Source organism: Coenobita brevimanus, chromosome 38, assembly GCF_032717465.1.
Source record: "Coenobita brevimanus isolate Jiangsu-jjx chromosome 38, ASM3271746v2, whole genome shotgun sequence".
Lineage (NCBI taxonomy): Eukaryota > Metazoa > Arthropoda > Malacostraca > Decapoda > Coenobitidae > Coenobita > Coenobita brevimanus.
This window is the reverse complement of record NC_136991.1, coordinates 25,552,641-25,575,389: the sequence shown is the minus strand read 5'-3', so window position 1 is coordinate 25,575,389 and position 22,749 is coordinate 25,552,641.

Sequence of the window (22,749 nt, the reverse complement as noted above, 5' to 3'; positions counted from 1 at the left end):
ACTGCACATATTAGGCTTATTGTAAAGGTTTAGCCGATTGTTTCTAAGTTCCCATAGCCCCCTTGCTGCAACACACCACTGTCTGTGGATACTGGATTTCAGTAACTGGACCACTTTGGGGCATGCAGCCTTGCACACTCAATTGGCTTATGTCAAGAACAAATTCTAATGATTTTTAGGGTCCATGCATCCCTACTCCCTGCTATGCATCACAGCTTGTGGATGCCATGGCTCATTAAGAATCCCACCATTTATATTACTACCATACACTCACCATAGTCTATACAAGTGCTTGTGTGCCCTTCAGGCCCCTCGCACTTGCTCCTGCAGAGGGCTCTCGCGTTTATGTGCTGTTCTAGTGTAACGTTGTCACTCGGATTTTTGCAGCTAACCAACTGATCGTGTTATTTGCAGCTTCGAGAATGGAACCCAAGGCGTCCGAACGCAAGTCTGAAATACGTTATTTGTACCTGTTAGCAAAAAATTCTGCGGAGATCCTATGCCGGGCGCAAGGAGTGGCGTTTTTTTGGTCAAAATGTGATCGGTCATTAAATATAGTAAAAGTTTTTCAATCGTGATGGGACCAAGTTTTTTCACATCAGCGAATTTTTTGCGATTTCTGTGCCAATTTTGGTGCGATTAGAACGTGTAGTTTCGGCTGCCCAAAACACACACACACACACACACACACACACACACACACACACACACACGGCTACTGCTATAGTATATTAGATAAAGGCTGGACCCGATTGCTTTTCAAGCTTCTAGGTCATTCTAGCCCATCAGCGTCACACCTTCCCCCCAAGAGCATCAAATCTTGTGGAAATCATATCATGCTAACCAGCTCACCCGTGGGCGCACAAACAATTCACACCTAAGTTTGTGGTAGTGGCCTAGCCTATAGAATTTCAAGGTTCATAATGGTCCACTGTGGAAAGTAACATCTACTGAGTGACACAATGGCGCTTGGCACTCGGCAAATGAACTGAGTCTAGTTTTGGCCATATTTTCTCACATACAGATTCAATACATACAGCATAAAAGGAAATTCAGATGGAGTGATGAAGAGAGAGATAGAGTCAAGAGGGGTAACTGAGTCTAGTTATATTCACATTTTCTCAAACAGTTGAATATGAGAACGGGGAATCAGAAGAGAAGGTTAAGGGACATTGCATCACGAGAGGTGAAATGAGCACAGAAATCAGGGTACTCAGTAAAAACATGTTATCATTAACATAAAGCTAAAGCTGACAAATTGAAGACATGTCATTTGTGTGATAATGCTTAGAAATGATATGAAGCTCAAATCACCTACCTCTGAGTTAACGCCAGTGCTCATGAAGGTAAAATGCCGATGATGTTGAGAATTTCGTCATCAGTGACAAGCATGAATCAACTTCCCATCAACCTATAGTCACCTGGAATGTTTAGATGCCACAAAATTAAAATTCTGATATATCCCATTTTCTGTACAAATTATTTATGGAGCTATACGGTGTGTTTAAGTATGAGCACTAAAATTTATTGTACTAGTTATCTAATGCAAAATAACTGTTTTGACGTGAAGACTGCGGTATAGTGAGCTACTAAACACTTAGCGAGCAAATCTAAATTTAAGGAGAGGTATGAAAGTCAGAATGTATAAAATTAACTTGAAGGTGGGGAAAACTATGAGGGATGGGGAATAAGACATTTCAGATATTGGGCTTATTCTACAAGCTTTATCATTTCTCACTGTAGCTACATTTTTTAAATTACAAAATTCACTAGGATATCAGTTTTAATAATTTTCCCGTATATGAATGCACCATAGAGTACAAAAAAAAAAAAATATATATATATATATAGTATCGGTAGCTTCCTTCTGGAAACAAAAATAAATGTAGCATGGTTATGGCAGCTGATTATGCTTAAGGAAGAAATAGTTACGAGATACCAGCATTCATCAAATTCATGATATAATCACCAGGGACACAACCTACAGTTCCTTGAAAAAATGCAGAATGCACGAAACGAATTTCTGAATTTTCTCTCAGTGAAAAAGTTTGTGCAAAATAACGTGCTTAATGGTAGCCCTATGGTTTTCCTGACTTACTACCAGCCCCACTGCGCACATCAGGGTTTGTGAATAGATAACTCAGTCACCATGCCACCTTTGCTTCTAAAATTTTCACATACAATAAGTTTGTGGTAACGACAAAGCCAATCGATTTTCATGGAGCTTGGGTTTCCTCCTGTCGCCAAGGATCACTGTTTCTGAATAATAATCTCAGTAATCAAATCCCCTTTGGTCATTTACCCTTATGCACACACTAGGTTTATTGGCAACCCAAAGCCTGTTCACTCTGTACCTCCCTCTTCCGCCAGCACGTTACTGTCTGGGATGTTGGATCTCAATATCCAGGGAACTTTTTGCTGTGCTGTTTTACATGCACACACTGTAGTTCATTCACTTATACATGGTGGAGATTTCCGTCCTTCTGCAGAGTGTTTTCCTAAGTTCATAGGACACTACATCCTTTTCATAGCGCTTCTTCGTAACAAGCATCATATTCTAGTTATACTCGTATTCCTTTGTTACAGCTCAGAACTGAAGATGGTGAGAGGGCAGTTTTATATGTAATTGCTTATCTATTTCAAAACGCTAGGTCACCACTCCCCCACGATGAATTAGTTTGTGGACGTCGTACTTCAGTGACTACGCCACCTGTAGGTATACTACTTTACACTAATAATATGCCTATCGCACAGGTCAGGCCTCCTAATATGAAAGGTATTGGTCCCGGCATTCCCCCTTCCACCAACCAGTATGATTTATTCAAGTTTGTGGACACTATTTCAGTATCCAGGAGGCCCCATAGTGTAACTATGGACATACAATAGGCCCATGATATAGGCACAGCAGATGGGCATATACTGAAATAGAGAATTTTTCTCCTAGAGACCAATGTATTTAGCCTATACCAGCACATCAAAATAAGTTTAAGGGAGCCTTCACCTATCCCCATCCCAAAATATCAAAGTCTGTTGGCATCATACTTAAGTACCCAAGCTATTTTTTTCTCTGCAAAGGAGGAGAGGGCAATATTACACATATAAATCTATCAATTTTCATTACTTTATGTCTCCTACTCCTCCTCTCGTCACCATACAAGCACTCCATTGATGAACAGCAATTTTCAGACTATACTTCAGTAACCAAGCTATCTCTGCTTGTACCTCATGACGCCTATTCATGTTCAGAGTTGTAGGTCCATACTTCCTATAATCATCCATACACAATATGTGTACAGTAATATCATGGCAGACTGATGCCGTATATCTCAAAATCCTTTACTGAAGGAGAAAATGGTTGAATGTCGGCCCTGTTCCTTACAAAAGCCCCCGTTGTCCAGAGGCAATATTTATCAGTTCCGATCATCAAAACTCTTATTTTTAAACAGTCTCATTCCCCACACCCACACTCACCCCCCACCCCCCCACACACATACACCAACACACACACATACCCACCCACTCACCCACCCACCCAAACCCAAACACACACACACACACACACACACACACACACACACACACACACACACACACACACACACACACACACACACACACACACACACACACACACACACACACACACACACACACACACACACACACACACACACACACAAGGGAGACCGGGGATAGTTGTTACAATTTTACTGTTTTCGCCACCCCATCAAAAAGTACACAGGATAATTTAAAATAATTTCTGCTATTAAAAGGTCGTAATGTTCATTAATATAAACATTAAACAGAGTAGTCATAAACTGTCTCATTCTTAAGAAACAGGAGAATATACAGTGCGCAGTCGCTGTATACAACTTGCCCCATATGTGGGGTATGTTGTTACAGACCATGGGGTAGGTTGTTACAAAAATATAATGAACGATGACCTTACTGGATACAGCAATCAACAATGCAACTGAGGTAATACAGTGAAACAATAAAAGTACATAATTCTCGAATGAGTGATAATGGGACAACTTATCTAGAGAACAAAACTTGGTCAAAATTCAAGATCTATGACAGGTGCTGATCCTGTGTCCTTCAAGTTGAGCCAGGCTATGATCCCTCAGTTTTAAGACTAATCATCATCAGAATCACAGAGGTGGCATACATAACAACCATACCCATCTGTTCAGTCCTCTTGGGCCTATTCTTTACATTCGACACACTACTCCCATGTTTCCCCTGGGACAGAGTCTGACAAGTTTTCACTGCACACAAGACACGAACAATATTTGCTAATCTTTCCCTTTTTCCCATTTCCAGCAGACTTCTGAGACAGATCAGTGTCCAGGTTCTCTTTGCAGGTTTCTCGGGACTTGTGCACCTTATTTTGTAAGTTGTTAAGTCATATTTCATGCGAGGCAATTTGTTACACCTTGTAACAACTAACCCCGACCCAACCTTTTTAATTCTCGACGTAATTTAGGCCATACAGTCTAATTTTCGAAAAACAATTTTTCGAGGTAAATCAAGCATAAAAACAGCAGTTTCAAATAATCAAGTGAGCTTTATTGACCTGTGGTTTCTGCAAGTTGTATGAAGACTTCTTTAAAGGCTAGAATATTTACTCCAGGGGTCCAAAATCGTTTTTATCCCCCTAGTTTTGCAGAGATATGTCCAAGCTGGCCTGTGTCGTCTGCACAATATGACCGATGGTGATGCATGTGCGCACCAAGAAGCTTGGATGCCATCTGCTGGTTCATATTGAAATAAATATCAGTGTATCAACCTGCCCCGGAATACAACTAGCCCTAGTCTCCCCTACAAACCCACCCTCCCGCCCACCCACCCACCCACACACACACACACACACACACACACACACACACACACACACACACACACACACACACATCCCCACCCCTACACTCCCACACACCCCCACATCCCCACGCTCCCCAACATCCTTCTCCTCCCACCCCACACACACACAAATAAACTTAAGACTTAAGCAAAGCCTATCAATTTTCAAGGTTCTAAGCCCCCTTTCCCCTCCCCTCTCGCAGACCAGATATACAGCAGTATGTGGACTCCATACTCAATAGCCCAGCCACCTTTGGCTGTAATGCTTTACACAATTAAGCTGTAAATGGCAGAGGTCGAGGCAACTGATTTTCAAGCTTCTAAGTCCCTTTCTCCAGACACATCAGTTTCTGGATGCCAGTGCTTAACAGCCAGGGAGACTTTTGTTGTGTAATTATACATACACAACATGCGCTGACAAGAAGCCTACACGTGGAGGTGCCGTGCACACTGGATTGAACAGCTGCAGCTTCCACTCAGGAGCCAACCTCTTATTTCCCCACGCCGCGCCGTGGAAAGGGCCTTCGTCCGACTCTGGCGAGATGCTCTTTATCACAAGGAGTCGCCGATTCCCTACACGATGTACTCTGCTGTGCTCGTAGGATGGCCCCAGATAAACAGTTTCTTACATGTGGTCGATGGCTTTGCTCGGCCAGACAGACCGCGGTTTAGCAACAAGAGGAGCAACACATACCACACACGTACCAATACAAATCAGATGGGCATATCTCAAGGAAGAACTCGAATTGTCCTTCAAAGTAAATATAAGATACATTTACATGTTCGTTTTGGAAACTGAATTTTCACAACAACAGCTTTCTCTGTACGCACTTCAAAATTAATTTGACTCCCAGGCGAGCCATTATTATAAAATATAGCAGGGTTCTAATGCTCTGAAATGAAGAAAATACATACACACTTTCGGAATTATCCTTGAAAATTGTTCTGTTTATCAAGTTATATTATCGAAGTAATCTGAATTTCACTTGCATTAAATTTTTTGCGGCATGCTGTATATAGGAATGTAGATTTTTCAACTGTGATACTTAGTTTCAGCAGCTGAATTTAAAATGAGAATGCTCTAGATGCTACTACATAATTATTAAAAATTCCACATAAATTTAGTGAATTATGTCAAATCAGTGCTGTTGGGCATTTCACAGAGCATTATCCTATGGTTTTGATCTCAGAAGTTTGTATTTTTCTACTGCATTGTAGCTTCAGGTGCTGGTGTCACTCCCTCACAGAATTAACCATACAGATACTGAGATATGCACCCAGATAAACAGTACAGTCGTTTTAAGTGACAAAAAGTAAATGCAGGATTCATTACATGTCCTTTGACAACAGGGCAGGGGGACATTTAAATGCGTAACGGAGCTCCTTCGTTGCGTGTAATGGCTTGAAACATGGGTTGTATGTCTCATGACTTTAGCTGCGCACAAGAAAATTACTAGGAAAAATAAAAACTTCTCTATATCTGAGTGGACACATTTTGAGGTGACCATGGAAAGAAAAAGGCTCTTATTTTCAAGGTTCAAAATAACATATTAATTTGGGAAATGGCTACTGGGAGATAGTGGTGTTGAACAGTCGGTGAACGGGTATGATTAGTTGAAACATGAAGGTATTTTGTCTTTATATCAGCCCAGCTTAACCTAAGCGAGGTCTAGTGAGAATTAAGTGCGGTGGTTGACTAGTTTACATTATGCTAGTTGGAGGAGTATCATTATATAAAATGATGAACTACAAACGTGAGACCAGGTTAGTTACTGAATTAGGTTAGGAAAGAGAATGTGAGAATTTCAGATATATATGTGTTGAATTACATTAGATTAGGTTATGTGTTGAGTGTTAGAAGAGCGTTCGGTAATCATCTAAGTCAATTTATTGCCAAATATTCAACCTATGTTAATAAGATTTTAAAATCAGTGTATAAATTCATTCGTTACCATGTTATATTCAATGCATTTTTTTTTTTTTACAAACAGTAGTGTATATTATCAGGTCCAATTTATGTTGTCAAACATCTGTTGTTCCATCATGGGTGCATGTACAGTACTAGACCACTCACTCCAGACATTTAAGGCAAGAATGACCAGTTACCTGTTTCCCGGTGGTATTATGTGGGAAATGAACCCCAGCCATCCCTTGGATTTAAATCTTTTATGAACAAAATCCAGTTGGAATGTCGCAGCCCATTAGACTACGAGGTATCTTTTTGTATGCTACATGGATACCATCCAGCCATTTGTCTTGTCACCCAGTGTAGAATAATCTGAAAGTGACACTGAATTAAGTGATAAGACTGTGTGCATCCCTACTCTACCATATCCTATTCTGTGCACAGGTGCTAATTGTCGTTTCAGTTATCCTGTCTAGACTTCAGGATGTTGGCATGCTGTGTAATTAAAAATATACTATACAACCGCAGTCAACCAATATTCAAATATCATTTAACCAGCTTTCAGATATCCGGAAATAGAGCCAACCGAATGACTTAGGGAGAACATTAATGAGGATAATAATGAAATAAAAAGGAGAATTACATGATCACATGCAAGTTTCAGCTTAATATAATTTTCCCACTACACAGCTTACAGGGGGCTCTCTGAGTACAGCCTTTTTCTTGGTGAGGAGAAAGTCGAGGAAGACGAGAAGGAATTGGTTCTGATCGAAATTCTTGCCTAGGAAATGTTATAAAAGACATTTAGGTCTACCTCCGGTATTTTTTCGGAAAAGGTTCTATGGTTACATGTAGTATTTACGTTTGCTATGAGCCTCTAGGTTTCAGAGTTTGTTGTATGGAGTGAGGCTGTACAGCTTTGCTGTAGCCTGTTGATCGTTTTATTCTTTTTAAAACTAAACGATTTTAATAAGCTTGACAACCACCCACTAATGACAGTATCGAACCTTTCAAGTTCAAAACGTCTCTACTGAGCTAAATAAACAGGTCTTGATAGCAAATAAGGGAGAAAATGCTACATCACTGTAAAGAGGTAAGAAAATGAACATTGTCATAGCGTTATGTACTGTATCTTGATCTCTTAGTTATACGGTGAATAATCATATTAGAAGTAGTCCATTCTTGGGCATCATAACCAACAATCTTTCCATTATAATTTGTGTGTCAGACTGTTGACCTAAAATTCACATTACTTCCATTACCCAGGCAGCGATTAGGCATGCTGACGTACATTACCATTAATCCAATTTTATGCATCATAACCACTTAGCGGTTTCATTTACCTTACTCTCAGGCATTGTAATCAACAGTACGAATACACCAGCCTCCTCCTTCCTTTCCACAAAAATTTGTATTAAAAAGTTAATGACACTAATCTGAAATCGTTTCACCCTCACAGACAGTGATAAAGGTATGTTTAAGTATTATTAGTGCAATCTTAGTCATCACAGACATCAATCTGCACTAGCCATTTTGTGCCTTTCTGAAAGTAAAAATATACACATCTCTAGATCAAGAAGCATCAATACAAACTTATTTTTCGTACTTATATAAACATTAAGCATAAACGAAACCCCCCCCACTCACTTGACGTTCTGCTCATTTTGCTTTTGCTACTTTTAGTCAGTTGTTTTGCTTAGGAGAAACATTTCTTATCGGAGGGGCAGAATATAACCTTATTTAATCCTTTCACAACTGCAGATGAGTAAATAAGATTCCTTAAATCGTCTGATAACAGCATGGTTAAAATAATCCTAATGAAGTGCGCGAGCATCATAACCACCAATGCGAATGCACCAACCCTCTCCTATCCTATCCTGAAAAAGGAATAAAATTTCTGGAACTAGAGGCATTAATACCAACTTATTCCCTGGGTTTAGCCACGGTAATTAAAGTTTTGGGAATTTGTGGGGGTTTTTATTCCGGCGTTTGACTGGTTTTTTGGTGCCTCCCCCCCCCGTGTGTAAATGCCGTCTTCTGGGGGGGTTGATGGCACTTCTTTGGTCCCAACTTTGGCGGGCGTTTTACTAATATTGTCGTATGTTTTTGTGGTTCAGTGGCCGAGATGGTTGGGGGAAGGAAGGAGGAAGGGAAGGGGAAAGTAGAAGGAGAAGGAAGGGGAAGGTAGAAGGAGAAGGAAGGGTAAATGGAAGGAGGAGAAGGCAGAAAGATTGGGGAAGGGAGGGAGGAGGAGTGGGAGAATAGGGAGAGGAGAGGGAACAGAGGATATGTGAGAAAAAGTTACAAGTTCTATTTAGGATAGGGAAACGAAGGAAGGAAAGGGGGAAACTAAGATTATGGAGGATGGAAAATCTGTAAGAGAGGGAAATGGAGGAAGAGGAGAAGGAGGAGGAGGAGGAGAAGGAGGAGGAGGAGGAGGAGGAGGAGGAGGAAGGGGGAAAACAGGGGACGAAAAAGGAGGTGCAACCTGAAGGAAGGAGGACAGGCAGAGGAAATATTTTGAAAGGTGGATTTGAGGGAGGTTCTGGAGGGAGAGAGAGAGAGAGAGAAGTAAGAGGAGAGAGAGATGAGAAAATGAAGAGTCTAAATACCGGGAGAAGGAGGATGGGAGCAAGGAGGATGGAACGAAAGGAAACGAATAGAAGAGGAACCTGAGGGCGGAAGGAGTAGAGGGAAAGAAAGGAAGAAGGAAAGCAGGAGGGAGGAAAGAAAAGGGCGGGAGAGGGAGGAGGAGGAGGGAGGAAGGAGAGAAGAGAATGGAGTGTGGAAGGCAGGGTGAGGAAGAGGGAGAAACAGGAAGGAAGAATGGAAGGAGGAGAATAATGAGATTTGGTAATGGTAAGGAGAGAAGGGTGAAGAAAACAGAGGAAGAACGAAGAGGAAAATGAGGGAGGTACGAGGGAGATGATCAGGTGAAAATGGACACAGGAGGAAAGTGGAAATAAAGAGGGAAAATTTGGAGTAAAAAAAGAACAAAGGAATAATCAGAGGTGGAGGGCAGAAAAGGAGACGCAAGAAGATGGAGAAAGGAAATGAGAGAGAGAAAGAGAGAGAGAGAGGACGAAGGTATGAGAGCAAAGAAGAGTACGGGGGAGATGGTGGGAGGGAAGGATTTCTAGGTTAAGCACTGGAGTGGAAATGCTTAGGAAATGCTTAGTTTATCATTATGATACGGGCAGCCAGTAGTGTAACTGTTAGCACCGTCAGCATGCAAGGAAGAACCCGATTTAGAATCCCAGATCGGTCAGACTCTTGAACAAAGTCTGTATCCCATATGTCCCTTTTCACCAAGCAGTACACCAGGATTTGGTTATAGTACTTAATGTACTTGAATACAAGTACAGGTACCAAAAATAATTTCAAATACACGTGCTTCTTTATCTCCCTACTTAAGTACAAGTATGGAGCTTTGTACCTGAGTCCAAGTAGAATTACTTTTATTTTTTAGTTTTCAGTGTGATTACATAGTAATATTAAGGAGGATCTGCAAGAATTAATTTAGTGTTGTTATTTGCAAAAAGAAAAATGAAAATAAAAGAAACCTATATCCATCACAACTTGATCAACCTTGATTAGAAATTTTATTTTAAAATGCTAACTGGAATATAAGTTAGTATGCTTGAACGAAATTACCTGGGGAAATCGCGACGCAATAAACATAATTACATCCATATGTGCATCTCTTACGGATTGATTTACCTAGATTAGAAACATATCTTCCATTTTAACTGCTCGGATAATAACCACCTATACTTGAAGGATAATGAATGGCACTATAATGAAACAACACACTTGCCATGTAGTGCTATTACTAATAGTCATATAATTATATTGCAGGTTAATCAAATCAACGTTAAACAAGAGAATGACAATTATGCGTGTCTGTTTATATCTTCAATTACCTGGCAACTGAAAATTGCAGATATTTGTTAATAACAGTTTACGGATAGAAAATGACAAAGGAAGATATTTTATATGGATGTATTAGAGCTATATTTGCATCTTGGAGAACATTACACTTTCAAAGTTTTTCTCTGTAAGGCGACATCTATTACTATATTTGGCAATACTAAGTTAATGTTCTTTATACCGGAACAAATGATGCTGGTAAGGTAAGAATTTTTGTCATCTTAGCTAAATCTGGTGGGGCATTTTTGTGTTCCTTTCACGACACTTTATTTTGGAATATAAGTAACGTTGGATTTGAAGTTTCGAAGAACTGTTGCTTAGGACTTGCATCTTGTACTGAATGAGCAGAAGCCATGAAGCTGACCAAGTATGGTCACTTTGAGATAATTGAGGACTAGTTTCTGGCACTGATCCACCTTCATGTACGGTTGTATCCACGTCAGCACTTGTTGTAAACCTTGATTACCTCTGTCAAGGAAGTTGGAGGAGGTTATGTGTTCACCTTTGTTTGTCTGTTTGTCCAGACGATATCTCCAAAGGCTCTCAGTGAATTTCAATTAGATTTGGTGGAAGGGTGAGTCATGGACCAAGAAAGAATTGATTAAATTCGGAGGCGGATCCGCATCCGGATCCTGTGTACAATATTTCAAAAAGGTCTCAATAATTTTCAATAAAATTTTGTGAAAGAGTGGACCATGGTCCAAGGAACAATTAATTAAAGTCTGGGGCGGATTCAGATCCAATGTATTCCACACAATCTCTCCACGGATCCGGATTCGGATCCTTTTTAATGGCAATGGCATTGGCGGAGGTATGCGCTCTATGAGGGCATTCTAGTTCCATCTATATTTGCCAGATAAGATTTCGTGCTTGCTTTCTCCTCGTCGTTGTTGCATTAGTCTATCTTAAAACGTGGATCTAGAATGGCTACTATCATGTTCATTTTGCCTTCTTTGTGTTGTTTAAATTGTTTCTCCACTGGTTTCTTCAGCCCTGCAACCAGGGTGCACTTGTACTTTGACTGCATATGTTCAAAATGATATGTTCAAAGTGAAACCAAAGTCATCTTATACAAGTATTAACCAGACTGGCCGAAAGTTATGATACTGTACACAGTTCGTGGCTTTCTCAAATGGTTCAAAGATCTCTCGTTAAGAAACATGCTGTCACTTGATCATTTGCTTTAATTTTATTATTTCATTAAATCCCTAATTTATAGGCTACCAGGTCAGATTAATATTCAGATAATTTATGTATCAAAAGTATCTGAAACCACATCAAGTACAAGCACGAGTACATGAATTTTCCAACTTACAGTTGCAAGTACATTAAAACTTGAACTTACGTTCAAGTATATATATATACTTAAACCCGTGTTTGGACTCAGTACATATAGGGACCTAGATGTAAATATCGTTATTACGTGTTGTATTCTAAAGGAGACTGTGGAGTATAAACTGATTGTCTTAGCGACCCTTGACCAGTTGATAGGGATTAATACTAAGCTTTCTGCTTCTTTTCACTATTATATTATTTCTGTTTGACTCTTTTTAACCACGTTCACTGCTTTGACATAATTAGAAGTTCATTGTTTCATTGTTTCTAACTTTTCTTGGGGGGAAGGGGGGACAGAAATTTTGAATTTAAGGAGTTCGATAAAGCGTTCCTTTAACTCCTTCACTATAAGACGTTTCCCCTACGTTCAATAAAATTGGCTGGTACCAGCAAGAACTACAAACGGAAGAACGTCCCAGAACTGAAGGAAATAACATTTCTCCTTTTAGTTTTCTTACGAGTAGTTTTTGCGGTTCACGTAGCGTGGAAAATGGATTCTGTTAACTATGTCGTCGTATGGTAGTAGTTGTTGGATAGTTGTGATTCATTTGGAATGGTAGTTCTAGTTATGGGTAATGTGGTATGGTATTTGTGGTTCTACTATGGTTGTGGCTGAAGTGGTATTGTAACTGTGATTATGGATAATGTGGTATGGTAGTTGTGGTTATAGGTAATGTGGTATGGTAGTAGTGACTATGGTTGTGGCTGAAGTGGTATGGTAATTGTGATTATGGAGAATATGGTATGGTACTAGTGGTTGTGGGTAATGTGGTATGGTAAGAGTGGCTGTGGTTGTGGCTGAAGTGGTATGATAGTTGTGGTCGTCCTACGGTTGTTGTTGACAGTATTGTAGTTGTGGATGGGACTGATGTGGTGTGGTAATTGTGGTTTTGGTTTAATTATGTTAGATGTGGTGTGGTAGATTTGGCTGTGGCTCTTGTGGCTTGGAAGTTCTGGTTTTGAAATGGTTGTATTTGTTGTGGTTATGGTAGTGTGGTTGCGGAAAGGTGAGGGTTGTGATATTGCCGTGGTTGATGTGCAAGGGTTGTTGTGGTTGTAGCATAGTTGTGTCTGATGTATGGTAGCTGTGGCTGTAGTTGTGGTTAAGGTTATGGTTACTGTAAAATCGTAGTTGTGGCTGTGGTATGGTTGTGGTCCATGTGATAAGGCAGTTGTGGTTCTGCTTTAGCTCTCTCTCGCTCTCTCTCTCTCTCTCTCTCTCTCTCTCTCACTTTCTGGGGGAGGAGGGGGTAGAGTGTCGCTATTTATGTCTGTCTCTTTGTCTTTGTCTCTCTGGTGTGACATGTGTGCAATATACGAGTACACATGATGATGTGAATATACCTGGTGCGTCTGTATATATTATGAGCAGAATGTGTACAGATAATGGTTAAATACACGGATTTGTGCATACGTGTGTGCGCGCGTGGTTCTGTGAATATTTATCAACGTGTTATTACGCGTTTGGGGGGAGGTGTATATGTACAGCACTACCTAAATCGGGTTTATTACCCATATTATCATCATGTTTTCACTTACAGAAAAAAAAAAAAAAAAAAAAAATCGGTTGAGGACCGCCATCGGCGGCCTTCGCTCGATGTCGTCAGTTCCTATTTTCAGTCAAAAAACTTAAAAGAAATTTGAATTACTCATGCCGTGAGCGAGACGGAGTGAGGAATTTTCCATTATCTTTATCCTGCTGGAACACCCGTTGAGAAGAGAGAGAGAGAGAGAGAGCCAGGATAGTAATGTTTGGTATTATACGAAATTATACAATAACATTAAAGTATACTCTTTTAGGAGTTTAAAGAGGGAGGAAGGGGAGGCGAGAGAATGATAATACATCAAACACGTCAGTCTTCTCTCTCTGTCATGCTCGTAATTCCAATGCCGGACCAAGGCCGAATCCTTCCTTCCACTAAAAGCAAACACTAAATTTGGAATAAAAGACAGGAAATGAGTCATAACTCGGGAACCGGTGGTCCGGTTGGACTGGATATTGTTTCACTCTTCAAGTTAGAGCATTTTAACGGTACCTTGTTCTAACAAAAATTGCTCTATGTTGCGCCGTTTTTGCTGTGTTCTGTTAACAACAAACATACAGAAATTGGATCATTATAGTATAGATGAATGTAACATTCTGTTTAGCACTGTTATTTGACTTTTCAGTCCTGTCATGTGCTGGTGTTTCGCAGATTTTCCCTCTACTGCAAATGCAGGAGGGTGGGGGAAGACAGCTTTTGACTGCAGTATACTTACTTCCTACTTTTGTGACTAGGTAAAGCTATTAACATTAATGCTGGACTGCCCCGTAGGGATGGCGTTTGTGCTCTCTGTATCTATGGACATTATTGCGAGCGAGCGAGGACAGCGAGCGATGCGATCTTTACGTTCACGTGATAAGTGAGCGGCCCGACACGACACGGCCTGACCACTTTAGTTTTCAAAGGCTAAAAACTTTTCTACTATGTGATATAGAGATGAGATTCTTTCAGCAGGTAGTAGATACATTCAATAAATTTTGTTTTTAGCTATATATTTACTCATGAAACCAAAGAAATCCCTTGGAATCTCAGCTTTTCAAGGAAATGTACCGAGGGCTTTTTTCTATGTTTAGGGGGTGAAATCAATAAGGGTAATTGCCCCGGTTCTGGATTTTATCATTCGCTCAAGAGCCAAGCGTTTATCAAAGCAGTTCGTTGACATGGCAAGTCGGGAGCAGAGAAATAAACATTGTGGGTGTGATAAATGTCACGGCGCCTTGCAATATGCATATCCAGAGAGAAAAAGTGAGGCAGAGAAAACGTGAGAATGTAGATATTTAGCTCAATTATTCTACTCTTACTGTTCAACTATCTCACCAGAATTGTTGAAAGTTTACATCAAGACGACATTATGATGATAGACGTATGCACAAACGCTCGTTCGCTCGTCACGCGCTCACAGAGCGCACTTGTTCTCGTCAGCTAAGGAGGCTCCCTTGTACCTCTTCCATGAAGATTTATTTTCTAAACTACCCACTAATATCCCCATTTTTGCTTCATGTTTAATTCTAATGACGACATACATTGCATGAATAACACAATTATATAGTATCGAATCAGAATCAGAAATAAACCGGCAAGGAAAAGGTGCTAGCAAGCTTCCTAACCGCACGAGAATACCATCCAGTAACTCTCTCTCTCTCTCTCTCTCTCCATAATCAACACATCATATATAATTCTATCCGATTTCCCCCTTCTATTTTCGGTCTCTCTCTCTCTCTCTCTCTCTCTCTCTCTCTCTCTCTCTCTCTCTCCACAATCAACACATCATATATGAGTCTATCCAATATCCTCCCTTCTATTTTCGTCTCTCTCTCTCTCTCTCTCTCTCTCTCTCCTCCCCTCAGTTATCTCCCTCTTTTTGATCCTTTTTTAAGCTTTTCCTTCAATATTTACAATCTCTCTTCCCCCCCTTCTTCTTTCCAGATTTACTCTCTGGCTCCGCCCCTCTATCTCCTCCCTCCCTTTACATTGCCTCTGAATTTTTTTCCTCCCCCGGTTTCCTTACTTCCACTACTCTTTTATCTCCTCGCCACTTTCATACTTCCTTCTAAGTCATCTCTTTCTCCTTCCTTCTGCTTTTGTTCTTTTCCCTTCTCTAGAATATCATTTTCATCCCTCCCATCCACTTATCTCTTCTGGTTGTCTCTCCCCTTTACGGTCTCTTTGCGCCTTTTCTTAAGTCTCCTTTTCACCACCCTCCTTTCTGTCACTTTCTCTCTCAACCTCCCTCTTCCCTCCACTTTCATTCCCTCTACCTGTCTTTTTTCTTTCATCCATCTCTCTCCCGTCCTCCTTCTGTCCTTTATCCTTGCTTTTCACTCCCTCTTGTCCTTTTCTCTCCTCCTCCTCCCCTTGCTGTGTAAAATTCATGTACGATCTTCTGTAGCATATCCAATTCTGTTGACCCAAATTAACACATATAGAAAACTTGGGAAGAGTACAGGGATTGGTGACAAATATGAAAACTTAGAATGAGAAACAAGCCAAGGGATAACGTCCAGAAGAACCGAATCAGTTTATTATAAGTATTACCGGACTGTGGATGGATGAAATTCAAGAAAAAAAATCAAAGGACTTTATTATCCTTACGGAAGTCGAAAGATAATTCATTATTTCACGAGGTGCAATATAAAATCTTTTAGTAAACGTTTCACTTAAATGATCCTAACTATTTCTTCTACAGAGTTGTAAACATATCGACCATGTAATTACTGTGATACAGTACTATGAGCTGTGATACAGTACTATCATTTACTAATCCAACTAAACATGTTCATCCCTGAATAATGAATTTCTGAAGTATATTGCTCCTTAAAATACAAAGCATGGAAGACACAAACACAAAACATCGTTAAATGACGTTACTCCCCCTTAACCCTCTTAATTAGGGACGCATTTCTTAGTACATTATTGCTTTCTCCAGATGATTTATTTCAGCTTAGAAGAATATCCTTGCAGTAAAAGGGTCAGTAAAGGCTACATCCAGCCTTTTCAGTTTGGAATAATCTTTGCTAACTTAGATGAAATTGTCTGGTGCCTGCCAAGAATGAAACATAAAAGAAGGAGCACTCAGAAAGTGTAATACCCGCGCCCACCAATTGGTCTCAGAATTAAAAATTCAACTTTGCCTTGCAGCCTTCACCTTCGACCGATTTCTCTGAATACCGATTTGCTTCATTCTCATCTGACCATTAACCCATCCACCAATTTTCATGCAAATAGGACCGATATAATTTGACAATCTTACCGTATGACCTTTAACTTTGGCCTTTGAAATTTGGCTGTTTTTTCTCAGAACCAAATCCTTTACCCTTGCCTGAACACTTCCACAAACTTTGGTCTATCATCACCATCATCATCGTCGTCGTCGTCGTCATCCAGACCTCCTTTCCAACCCTCCAGAGTGTCAAAAATAAACTGGATTGAAATATATACCAACCAAAGTTTGCCCAGTTGAAAGAGCCACTTTCTCATTAACTCACCATTCAAGTCGTCGGAATCCTGGCTCCACCTGACAGGTCAGGAAAACATTCTGCACGTAGCTTCACACTCACCTGTCCGACAAAATCAGTCCGACGACTGTCAAAAAAAAAAAAAAAAAAAAAGAATTATAGTTCCAAATTCTGGTCAAACACTCTTCCGCACAAAACGCAGCCAGCCAGCTCGATCACTTGTCAGTTCCCCAACCTCGTTGGCACATATACCTCTCTCTCTCTCTCTCTCTCTCTCTCTCTCTCTCTCCACACACACACACACACACACACACACACACACACACACACACACACATTTTTAATCACTGCATCCAGGCACTTAAACTCTCTCACAAAGTCCTGTCTCTCTTCATTCACCACACCATCACAATGGACATCTCCTTCTATCTCACTTCACTTTACTTTTATCTGCATTTACCTTTATCTCACGGAGCTCACGGACATTTATAAAACTCTGCGCCAGTCCACTATTTGCAAGAAACACTGCATCATCTATCCATCCAGTACGCGTGTTTTTACTTCTGACACCATCCATACCATCCAATATATATATATATAGAGAGAGAGAGAGAGAGAGAGAGAGAGAGACAGAGAGAGACAGAGACAGAGAGGGAGAGAGAGAGAGAGAGAGAGAGAACAACATTTGGACATCACACAGTCTTTGTCTCACACTAACAGTGATCTTAGATTAATTCGCCTAAATGCTTACGTTCCCACCCACATGATTCATTACCTTCGTCAGAGCTCTTAACGGCACTTAATAGCTGACAATCTACATTATATATATATATATATATATATATATATATATATATATATATATATATATATATATATATATATATATATATATATATATATATATACTGTATATATAGTTTTTATATAAATCTGATAAAAACTTTACGCTGGCGTTGGCATGTGTCCTTGACATTTCAACTGTTACTCTCAAAAATAACTGGTCATTCCTTTGACTTATCCTCATCCCATCCCCTAAGTTTGGTTCAAATAATTTAACATTATTTTAGTTATTCTGTTCACACACAGACAAACGGATCGAACTTTGACCTCTCTCAATGACCTTGATCACTGACTGATTGTTTTTATAACAGCGTCGCTTTGCTCTTGCAATATCCTCAGTCCTTCTTACAAATCTGTTTTATATCAGATAAGAACTCAAAAACAGTAGGTAATCCCCGAGCCAGGCCTCAACGCTTGTACGAAATTAGGATAAAAACAAATAAAATCAGTTTCAGTGTTTATGTACACACACACACACACACACACACACACACACACACACACACACACACACACACACACACACACACACACACTCTGCAAGAAAATATGTCACCAGATAGAAGAGGTTGAAGGCTAAGATTGTAGAGAATGTTCTCGTTCATCCTCTGCTCATTCCAACCTGCACCAGCTGAAGAGACGGTGGGTGGGGAACTTCTCTACTTTGCAATCGTTGCCTTTGTCTCACGAAACAGTTACCTTTGTTATAAACTATCTTATAGCAAACAGTTTCGGAAGGACTAATAGAACTGTTGCTCTTTGCTTTTCTTTGTAGTCATATCTACACCACCATTTTATTCCTGTTTCCCTCCTTTTCTCTTGTCTTATTCATATTTTTTACTACTCTTTCTCCCTCCTCCATCCTTCCGTTCAACTCCCATTTCCCCCAGGCCCCAGTCCGTTGCTCCTCCCTCTGTCTCCTTTCCCCTCTCCCTCTCATATCCATTCTCTCCATCCACCCCCCACCTCCCTTCACTCCCCTTCTCTCTTCCTCCTCCTCCCCTCCCCACTCCTTTCCCTTCAGCACCCAATCCTTGCTACAGTCTCCCTCTCTCTCTTTCCCCCCCTCCCTCTCACTTTCTCCCTCTCCTTCCCTCTCCTCCCTCTCTCTCCCTGCCCTCCCCCCGCCATATCAACTGTCCTCACCTGGTCTGAATAATACATACTTAAAGCTACCCTCCCTTGATTACCGTGAGGCAGGAGAGAGGGGAGTAGGAGAGGAGGGGGAATAGGAGAGGAGGGGGAATAGGAGAGGAGGGGGAATAGGAGAGGAGGGGGAATAGGAGACTAGGGGGAATAGGAGAGGGGACGTTGGAGGTAGGGGATGGAAAGTGGAGGTTGGAGGGAGGGGAGGCTTAGTGCAGAGAGAGAGAGAGAGAGAGAGAGAGAGAGAGAGCACAGAGGTTGGAAGGGTAGGATACGAAATGAAAGTGACAAGGGAAGGGGGAGAATGAAAATGGAGGGACGGGGGTAAGGGGAGTGAAGGTGGAATGCGTAAAGTGAAGGAGCGAGGGAGAGAGGCAGAGATGGAGGGGGAGAGACGGAAGGTGCGAGGGGAGGGAGGCTTAGTGGAGAGGGAGAAGAGATTGGAGGTGGGAGGAAAGGGAAGCTTAATGGGGAGGGAGGAATTGAGAGAGGGATGGGGGAGAGATGGTTTGAGGGGAAAAGGTAAGAAAGAAGGAAAGAAGAGTACAAAGGAGTACAAAGGACAGCAAGCAGCCACAGTTCTAATGGTTCCTCCTTGACTATTTGATACAGAGAAGACTATGAACATGACACCTAAGGATAAAGATAGCACAGGAAGAAGAGTGTGGGCGGGAAGAGACAGGAGAGGGAATAAAGTGGGAAGGAAATGTTTTGTGGAGAGGGAAGAGCAAAGGATGAAAGGACAGAAGGTTGAAGGAGGAAGGGTACGGGGTGAAAGGGAAAGTGGAGGTAAGAGAAGAGGGACAGGAGGGAGAGGAGGGAGGGATGGGGAATTGAGATAGAATGGTAGGGGTGAGAATAGGAGAGCAGGTGAAAGGCGAGGAGAGGATTAGTGAAGAGGGAGATGTGGAGGGAGAGATGAGAGGGACTGTAAAGCAGGAGAAGAGTGGAGAGGGGGAGGAGAAAAACAAAGGGTAGGAAAGGAAATAAGGTAGGAGAGAAAGGAAACCTGGTGCAAGGAGAAGAACAAGTAGAGAGAGAGAGAGAGAGAGAGAGAGAGAGAGAGAGAGAAGGTATGGGTGATTTTAACCTACACAATGTTGAATGGTTATTGCATTCTGCCCGGACTGACGACGCTGGTCTAGAATGCGAGCTGTTTGCGGAATCGTTTCATCTCACCCATTTGGTAAAGCAACCAACCAGAATACCTGATAATCCTGACCATAATGCCCATCTCTTGGATTTATTCTTGACAAATAATCCAGATCAATACAGGATAGAGGTACTGTCACCACTTGGATCCTCTGACCACAATCTCATCAAAGCCTCATTAGTTAACCCTCCTACACCTCCCCATTCTGAACCTGTCAGGGTGACGCGATGGCACTTTGACAGGGCAGACTGGGATGGATTTAGAAATTATCTTGCTGATGTTCCATGGCAGTCTTTCTTCTCTAGTGATCGCAATTCTGCCAAGTCCCACATTTGCGACTTAATACTAGCTGGTATGGATTTATTCATACCAAGTCAACAGTTCACTAAAAGATCAAACTCTCCAAAATGGTTTGATGGCAATTGTGCCAGAGCAACAGCCCAAAAGTCATTAGCATATAACTCTTACTTAAAATCAAAAACATCTGAATCACTCTCCCAATTTAAAATTGCTAGAAATCATGCAAAAGCTGTATTAAATCTATCTAAATCAAACTTTCTTCAAAAGCAAGCATCAAAACTACTTAACAACCCTAATGACAATAAAATATTCTGGTCAACTCTTAATTCTTTCAATAATAACTTTAACAAGTCATCTTCCATTCCCCCACTAAAATCTTCAGATGGCAATATTACAAATGACCCACGTGGGAAAGCAGATATCTTTGCTAGTACCTTTGCCAGAAACTCTACCATAGATGATACCAGCCAGAATGTCTCAGTACTGGAACTTGATTCTCCCGAAATTGCCCCACTTAAAATACAGACAAGATACGTAAAATCCATCCTAGACAATTTATCTACCAACAAAGCTCCAGGCCCAGATGGAATTCTGCCAATTGTTTTGAAAAAGTGTTCCCCTGAACTTGCCTCTGTCCTAGCTAAATTATTCAGACTATGCATACGTACTTCTTTATTCCCAAATTCATGGAAAGAAGCCACTATCCACCCAGTTCCGAAGAAAGGAAGTTCGTCTGACCCCTCCAATTACAGACCAATAGCTGTCACATCTTCTCTTGGTAAGGTATTTCAAACTTTAATTAATAAGCATATTGTTAAACATCTTGAATCCAACAACTTAATTAGTGATAGGCAATACGGTTTTCGCCATGAAAGATCCACCATTGACATACTCAATCTCTTAACTCATACCATCCATCAATCAATTGATTTTTTGGAGAAACTCATGCAGTAGCTCTTGATATCTCTAAAGCTTTCGACAGAGTATGGCACCGTTCCCTGCCGTCCAAACTCCCTTGCTATGGACTAACGTCTTTTGTTCCTTTGATTTCTTCTTATCTTAGTGACAGGAAAATAAGAGTAAAAGTAGATGATGTATATTCGAATTTCCACTCAATTAACGCCGGCGTGCCGCAGGGATCAGTTCTGTAGCCAACCCTATTTCTGGTTCATATTAATGATCTCTTATCTGTCACTCACAATCCCATTCACTCATATGCAGATGACTCAACACTACATAGTTCATTCACACTCAGACATCCATTTACAAAGTTTAATATCTCTACCTCTCAACTCAGTACAGCCATCTCCATAAATCAAGATCTATCTACAATCAGTGAATGGGGACAAAACAACCTTGTCTCTTTTAATGCTAGTAAAACTAAATATATACAGTTTACTAATAGACAGATATTGCTAGATTCGTACATTACCTTCAGTGCTACTAATATTCCCATCTCCAAAAGTATTGAAATTCTTGGTGTCTCACTTAACAATGCCCTCAGCTGGACCTCTCATGTCAGATCACTTGCTAAAACCGCCTCAAAGAAACTTGGATTATTGTACAGAGTCCGTAACTTCTTCGCCGATGAGCAGTTAGCTATAATTTATAAGAGTCATGTGCGCTCTCAGCTTGAATATTGCTCACCCTTGTGGAATGGTTGTGGAGAGGTTGCATTAAGACAACTAGACAAAATTCAGAATAAAGCTGTTAGAATCATTAACAACCCTGCCATTACATATAAACTACCTCCCCTGCAAGTAAGAAGGAATGTTGCCTCCCTTGCATTATTTTACAGATACTTTTTTGGCAAATGCTCAGACGAAGTTGCGTCTATGGTGCCACCTCTCCATGCCTTCCCTCGTGCTACACGGGCATCTGGTAGCGCTCATGACTGGAATGTCACTCAGCCATATTGCAGAACTTCTGCCTATCAGAATTCTTTCATTCCTCGAATTGCATCTCTCTGGAACTCGCTTCCCCAGAGTTGTTTTCCTCCAAATTTCAACCCACAACTTTTCAAGTCTAACTGTTACAGATATTTTATGAACAGAGGACACCAGTAATCTGGTGTATGGATTATTTTTTTTTTACCCATTTGTTTTTCCTTCCTCCGTTCTGTTATAAAAAAAAAAAAAAAGAGAGAGAATGGATGTATGAGGAGGGAGAGGTGAGCAGGCGGGAGTGAAGGGAGGGTCAGTGGAGAGTGTGGGAGATTGGAGCAGTCGGAAGAGAAGGGAAGGCCAGTGGGGGAGGGAGATTTTAAGTCGGGAG